The following is a 7350-nucleotide window of genomic DNA, read 5'->3' as shown; positions in this document are numbered from 1 at the left end:
TACCCACAATACCGACACTTTTCTTCTATGGTACCTATACTCACTTCAATACCGATACCATTTTAACATTCTGAAATTTTCATTTCAATTACAATATCAATACCTTCCTCTTAGTATTTATACCTCCACATCAGTACTGATACTAATTCAAATTGTATCGATATTGTTCATCAGATTCATACTCAATCCTCAAATTAAACCTTATAGTATCGGTACTGTTCTTCCAGTACCGATACCCTTACCCAGAATTCATCTGTTTCATTTCTAAAATTTACCAACTTCACTTAAATCTCCTACTTTAAACTCCATTCATGCCTTTAAACTCACTTACACTTATTACCACTAACTTATATCCACTAAAACCCCTTCAACACCCTAATTTCTCCATAGAACTCTTGAAACAAAAAATTATACCAGTTTTCCAAACATGTTTTCAATCATTTATAACATTTCAAATACCTTAATTAGACCTTTGAAAAGTCAAATATATCATAAGAAATCCAATTACTAATCAATCTCATAAAATCCCTTAAAAATCTATTTTACTAATTCATCAATAATTACTTAGTTTCATCATCATCTATAAGCTTCCTTAATTTCTATATCAACCATGAACCAAAACCCAACTTAAAAATGAAAGGAATACCAACTCTCAAGAAATTCACCTTACGAGGAGAAGAAGAAGAGAAGAGCTTCCAGATTATTCCTTTTTTCCTTCCTCCTTTTTGTCACATGTTATATACCCCTTTCAAAATGAATTTTTAATTCATTCATGCTAAAAGGCCTCTTTTCCCTTCCATTCTTCCATATTTGATAATAAATCCTAGACACAAAAAAATTCCCAATTAAATCCTTGAACTTTCCAATTTACTCAAATTAAACTACCAAATTTTAGATTCTTACATTTTAGTCACTGACCCAATGTTTGGGGTATTACAGAATCAATCATTTGACTATATTTTGTGCTTCTTTGATATATATCCTTATCTCCTTAGCTGAGTCTACATGGCTAAGAAATGCAACCTTATACAAATTTACATTAACTATTGGTCAACTTAGCAAATAAATCTTTCTTCTGATCTTTTAAACTCCATCACACACGCCCTTAGCATAACTTTTTAAACATGAATATCTACTCAAACTAACTATTTGTTTGTGTATGAAAAGTAATGCTAAAGTTAAGTCGAGTTCCTAAGGCCTTGTTTAAAAAATTTCAAAACTTTGAAGTAACCTTAAATCTTCATCAGATACGATTGAAACATATACTTCATGTAACCAAACAATCTTTTTAATATAACCCAAAGTACTTATCCGTAGAATATCCACCTCGAGCTAAAATAAAGTGTGCTAATTTAGTATATCTATTCATAATTGTCTAAATTGAGTCTCAAAAACAAACCTAATACAAAGTTCATAAAAACTCTTTCTCAATTCCACTGATAACTGAAAACTATTTATTCTCGTACCAAATATATTTATTACCTTATTTTCAATTTACCAACATGCAAAACTTAAAAGCTACACTTCTTTATAATCCCTTGCCATACTTGGTCCTTTAAACCATTCATTTTCATTTCTTATTTCTTTACTACCTTAAACTTATCTTATAATCCTCAATTTTAATCCTCGATTTACGATTATATCCTTAACATGTACTTTTATATTCTTCCTTTGTTCTAATAAAATAAACTTTAACTTTACCTATGTATTCATTGCGTTATCATTTTCTTTTTTTAAAAAATTCGACATAACATATCAAATTTCTATAACTCTCTTATAATCCTTAAAAAAATCCTATTATTTCTCTTTATTTTAACTTCCACTTCTTAATTTGGCCAGTAATTCCGCTTTTTCTTCTTTATACCCAACACAGTTGATCCAACACTTTGTTACTATCTTCAAGCAAGTATAGTATTTGTTAACTTTTACTCATAACTTAGAAAAAAAATTCCTCTTAAATCGAAAACTTCCTTGTAACATAGGTCATATCCTTTTCTTCATACACCATTATCTTTCTCATACTGGTATGAGAGGCATTATCATACTACTTGTAATCCTTACTTATTGCAGAATTTATTGCACTTTTGTAACTTTGGTAGTCTACACTACTAGTAAAGAACACTACTCTTTATTATTCCTTATACTTAAAATTCCACTTGATCCATAAAATGATTCAAATACGTATCTACGCATAAATTGTTTCTTTTTTCATTCAACTTGTATAACTTCTGACGGATCTTCCAATCCCGTTTACCAAATTTCTTTGAACATAACTTTTTGTTCTAATTCCTGACCTTTTATCAATTAAAATTTTCTATTTACATATACATTATTATTTCTCTTACTTTAAACAAAACCCACTTGATTTGTCTTCTTTACCACATTATAATCATTTTCAAATATTCTCTATAACATTGCAATGACTTCTCTGACTTACTTCCAAAATCCCAATAGGTAACATGTTTATTCTCTTTATCTCATTAGTCCATCATACATGTGCTTGACCTCTTAGTAGTGAGACTACTCCATCCAGCTTAATTTTCACATCATTTACCCAAAAATCTGCAGAAACATGATATTCCTCAACTTTTCTCTTAAACTCAAGTGCTCCTAAATTTTTTAACTCTTTAATAACATTCATTCTAATAACCGGGGAAGTAGACGATTGAAAACACTTCAGAATCGTGTCCAACATCTGGAAAATACTCCCTAAGGAGCCTGCTATTCACTTTTCCTAATTACTCATTCTCTCATCATTTCTATCTCCCGCTTCACTTCGGGAGCCCTCGTAGTTTGACATATATTCATATATATAATTACCTAACTATACTAACAAAGATAACATACTCATGTCAATATCAGATCGGAGATTCTTGTTATTTTGTTGTCATGTACAAACCATGCATTTTTTACAGTCGATCGACCGATCTATTTCAAAACTTGACTCAACCTAAGCTCTGATACCAATAAATGTAACACCCCTGACTTGTACTCAATCCGGATACTAATCTTAGGTGTTACATTGACTTTTCAAACACTTTGACTCTTTTAAAATACAACTAAAACTTGACAAGGAAAGCAAAACTTAATAAAACATAGTTAAAATACATATCAGAGCATCTACACTTTAAACATTTATGGTACATGTCAACAAAGATACTAATAACAAAATCATATACGATTTAAATTTCTTTGATCTGATTCTCTTCAAAGATATGTTGTCTTTCCCTTGCTTACTCTGCTACTCCTCTGAACCTACGTGTGGAAATACTCACACGCTAAGTCGTTGACTTAGTAAGACATAATGAGTATAATAAAGTAATAAAATATTTATTTAAACATTTCAGAGAAAATACTTATTACGAAATTCAATATAAGTTTCATATAAATAAAATAGACTTGTATGCATTGTTCAATACAAAATCAATTTACATTTCATAAAATGACATATATAATTATACACTTTTAAATCCATATCAATTTAATTAGCCCAACGTATATCACTAAGAACTCAAGGTATGTGAGTACATTGAGGTTGTGCACTATAATTGCAGTCACCACTGCTCATAAAATTTGCACCAAAGTGCCACGTAGAATATGCACTGAAGTGCCACATAGATTTGTCCCGAAAGACAACGTAGAATTTGTCCCGAAGGACCACGTAGAATTGTCCCGAAGGACCACGTAGAACACTCGACACTTGGCATGCCAACTATACTTCTAATTCTCATAACATATACTTTGGTCTTTAAAATATAATTATTTCACATGAAATTCAAAGTATTGTTTATTCACATAGAACACATTCACTTAGCACATAGTCACATAAACATTTTCACGTAGAATATTTTCATATATAACATATTCACCTTTAACATATACTCATTTTATTTCACATAGCATTACTCATCATTTATTCACATTAAACAAAAATCACGTAAATTATATACTTATAGTATTTCATGTATAATATATATTCATAGAAATAAAACCACAATAGTGCTTTTAAAAATACAATTTAGCTAAAACCAGAACATATTACAAATCATTTTATTCAAAAGCATTTGAGGTTGGCTCATCGCAAGCCATTCTCCAATCATGTATAAAATAAGTAAGTAGCACTCACCTTTGCCTCACTTAAGCCCTAAGTACCTCATTTTCACTTTCACTCTATCTTTATTCATCACTTCATTTAGCATTTGCTTTCAATCGAATTTACACGTTAAAATGACCACGATGAATACCAGAGCTCAAATAATTGTTAACCAAATCAACATTTTCATAACTAAATAAAACATCTAATTCAAGATTTCAAATTGAATAGTCTTGGTGTCGATACTTCCCAGTACCGATACTTCCCTTCTATGGTGTCGATACCTACCTTAGTATCGATACCCAATTTGAATTTTGTAATTTCCCTTTTTAATTATAGTATCGATACCTCTCTTCTAGGGTACCAATACCTACTTCAGTACCGATATCATTCTAGCATTCTGGAATTTCATTTTCAATAACAGTATCAATACCTTACTCTTGGTATCGATACCTCCACATCAGCATCGATACTACTTCAATCAGTATCGATATTGTTTATCCGATTCATACCATTTCATTCAAATTAACCTTATAGTATCAGTATTATTCTTCTAGTGCTGATACCCTTACCCAGGTTTCCACTATTTCATTTCGAATTTTAGCTAAAACTCACCTATATCTCATGTCTTTAACTCCATTCAAACCCTTAAATTCATTTACACTTATTCTAACTAACTTACATCCATTAAAACCCCTTTAACATTTAAAATTCTCCATAGAACTCTTTGAACAAAAAATCACACCTATTCTTCAAACATGCTTCCAATCCTTTCTAATATCTCTCACCCCTTAAGTAAACCCTTGACAAGTCAAATATATCTTTAAAAATCCAAATACAATCAATTTCAATCAATTATCTTAAAATCCCATTTTACTAATTCACCATTAATTCATAAATCTCTTAGCTTCTATTCATTTTTAAGCTTCCTTAAGCTTCTATACCACCCAAAGAATCACAACTAAATCAAACTTTCAAGATAAAATCAACTTTAAAATATCTCACCTTATCTATGGAGCTTCGCAGTGGAGAGGAAGAAGAAAAGAGCAAGCTTCTAAACTTTTCTTTTTCCTTTCTTTTATTTCCTCACATGCTTAAATATCTTTTAAAATGAAATTTCAAGATACAATCAACTTTAAAATAACTCACCTTATCTATGGAGCTTCACGGTGGAGAGGAAGAAGAGAAGAGCAAGCTTATAAACTTTTCTTTTTCCTTTCTTTTATTTTCTCACATGCTTAAAAATCTTTTAAAATGAAATTTCATTTCATTTCCTGCTAAAAGACCATTATGCCCTTCCATTCTTCAATCTTTGATAATAAATCATATACAACAATTTCCAAATTAGTCCTTGAACTTTTTAATTTATCAACATTATAGTTATGATGTAAACACCTAAAATTATAACAGAAAAAATATTAGTAACCTACTTTTAAAGAAAAATTCTTTAGGCACCTAAAGTTAACTTGTGGTATAGTTTAAGCACTTATTTTTGCTTTAAGCCTTCAAAATTTGTGTATGTTACGAAAGAAAAAAAACTATAGTTTCGGTTATATTGTTAAGAATATGATATTGCAACAATAATATGAAAAAAATACCTCATACTATTAAAAAATACTTTACTGAAATACAATGTATATGTAACTCATATTATTAAAAAAAATACTTTACTGAAATACAATGTATATATAAGAAAACTAGCTAACTGCCTATTATTAACTAACCATAATAACTTCGTACAATTGTACAACTAACTTGTGACTAAACGATAACCATATATCTCTCAACACTCCCCCTCAAGTTAGTGGGTGAAAATACATCTTTTTTCCCTAACTTGGACCATAAATATTCATGTTGTGAAACTCCAAGGGCTCTGGTAAAGATGTATGTCTGCTCCTCTATGGTAGCAATATGTTATATTTTGATTAATCCCTTCTGGATCTTCTCTCTCACAAAGTGACAGTCTATATCTATGTTATTTGTTCTCTCATGGAATACTGGATTAGCAACAATTTGTAAGGTTGTCGTACTGTCACTAAAAAGTTTATTTGATTTGTTATAATCAACTTCAAGTTCTTTCAACAGAACTTTCAACCAAATCACCTATGAAGTTGTAGTTGCCATGCTCTTATACTCTACTTCTGTAGAGGATCTTGCCACTGTGTTTTGATTTTTGGACTTCCATGAAACATGTGATTCTCCTAACTTAACACAGTAGTTTGTTACAAAATTCTTTGTCATGGGACATGTTCCCTAGTTTGAATCACAACTAGCCACAATATGATATTCACTAAAGCCTTCAAAAAATGCTCAGACCAATATTTTTCTTGATGTATCTCACGACCCTAAGAGATGCACCAAATGTTTCCTCTTAGGTTGATGCATAAACTAGCTTAAGTGTTGGACATAGCATGTTATGCTTAGTCTTATGTGTTTCAAGTACAATAGCCTTCCAATGAGCCTATGGTACTCTACTTTATCTGCCAAATCACATTCTCTATCTTTGTTTTTTGTCTAAACAGATTTGTCAAAATCTATTGTTTCGAATCGAACAAAATGTTCTAAATGCATTGAAGTTCACTTTGCTCCCCCTACCCTTGAATCTAGTATGAGTTCAAAAGCATATTTCCATTGGCCTAAAACAATTCATTCTTTTCCTTAAGACTTCCAAGCTAAGAAAATATTTAAGCTCCCTTAAATCCTTCATCTTGAAGTTTGTGTGCGACACATCTTTAAGTTCAACAATCATACTATCATCATTATAACAAACCATCAACATAAACTAGCAGCACCACTATCTTGTCACCATCTCTTATTGTAAACAAAGAGTGATCATGTTTACTCTAATCATACCCGCTGTTCTTAATGCTTCAGATAACTTTTCATACCATTGCCTTAAGGCATGGTTTAAGCCATATAAGGGTTTTTTTAGTCTACACACAATATTCTTCCCCTGACTAAAAAATCCTAGAGGTAACTCCATGTACACTTTTTCAAGCAAACACCTAGTAAAAAGATATTATGGACATCCATTTGTTATAGTGACCAATCAAATATTACAGCAAAAGCTAAGAAAAACCTAATAGCAGTAAGCTTAACAATTAGAGAAAATGTATCCACAAAATCAATACCCTCATTTTAATTGTACCCATTAGCAACAAGCCGAGTTTTATATCTCTCAGCCTCACCAGAAGCTTTGTATTTAATTCTAAAAACCCATTTACACCCAATACAAACTTTCCCAGGAGGAAACTGTA

This window comes from Hibiscus syriacus, unplaced genomic scaffold (assembly GCF_006381635.1).
Source record: "Hibiscus syriacus cultivar Baekdansim isolate YM2019G1 unplaced genomic scaffold, ASM638163v2 tig00111582_pilon, whole genome shotgun sequence".
Classification (NCBI taxonomy): domain Eukaryota; kingdom Viridiplantae; phylum Streptophyta; class Magnoliopsida; order Malvales; family Malvaceae; genus Hibiscus; species Hibiscus syriacus.
This window is presented reverse-complemented; position numbering follows the sequence as displayed.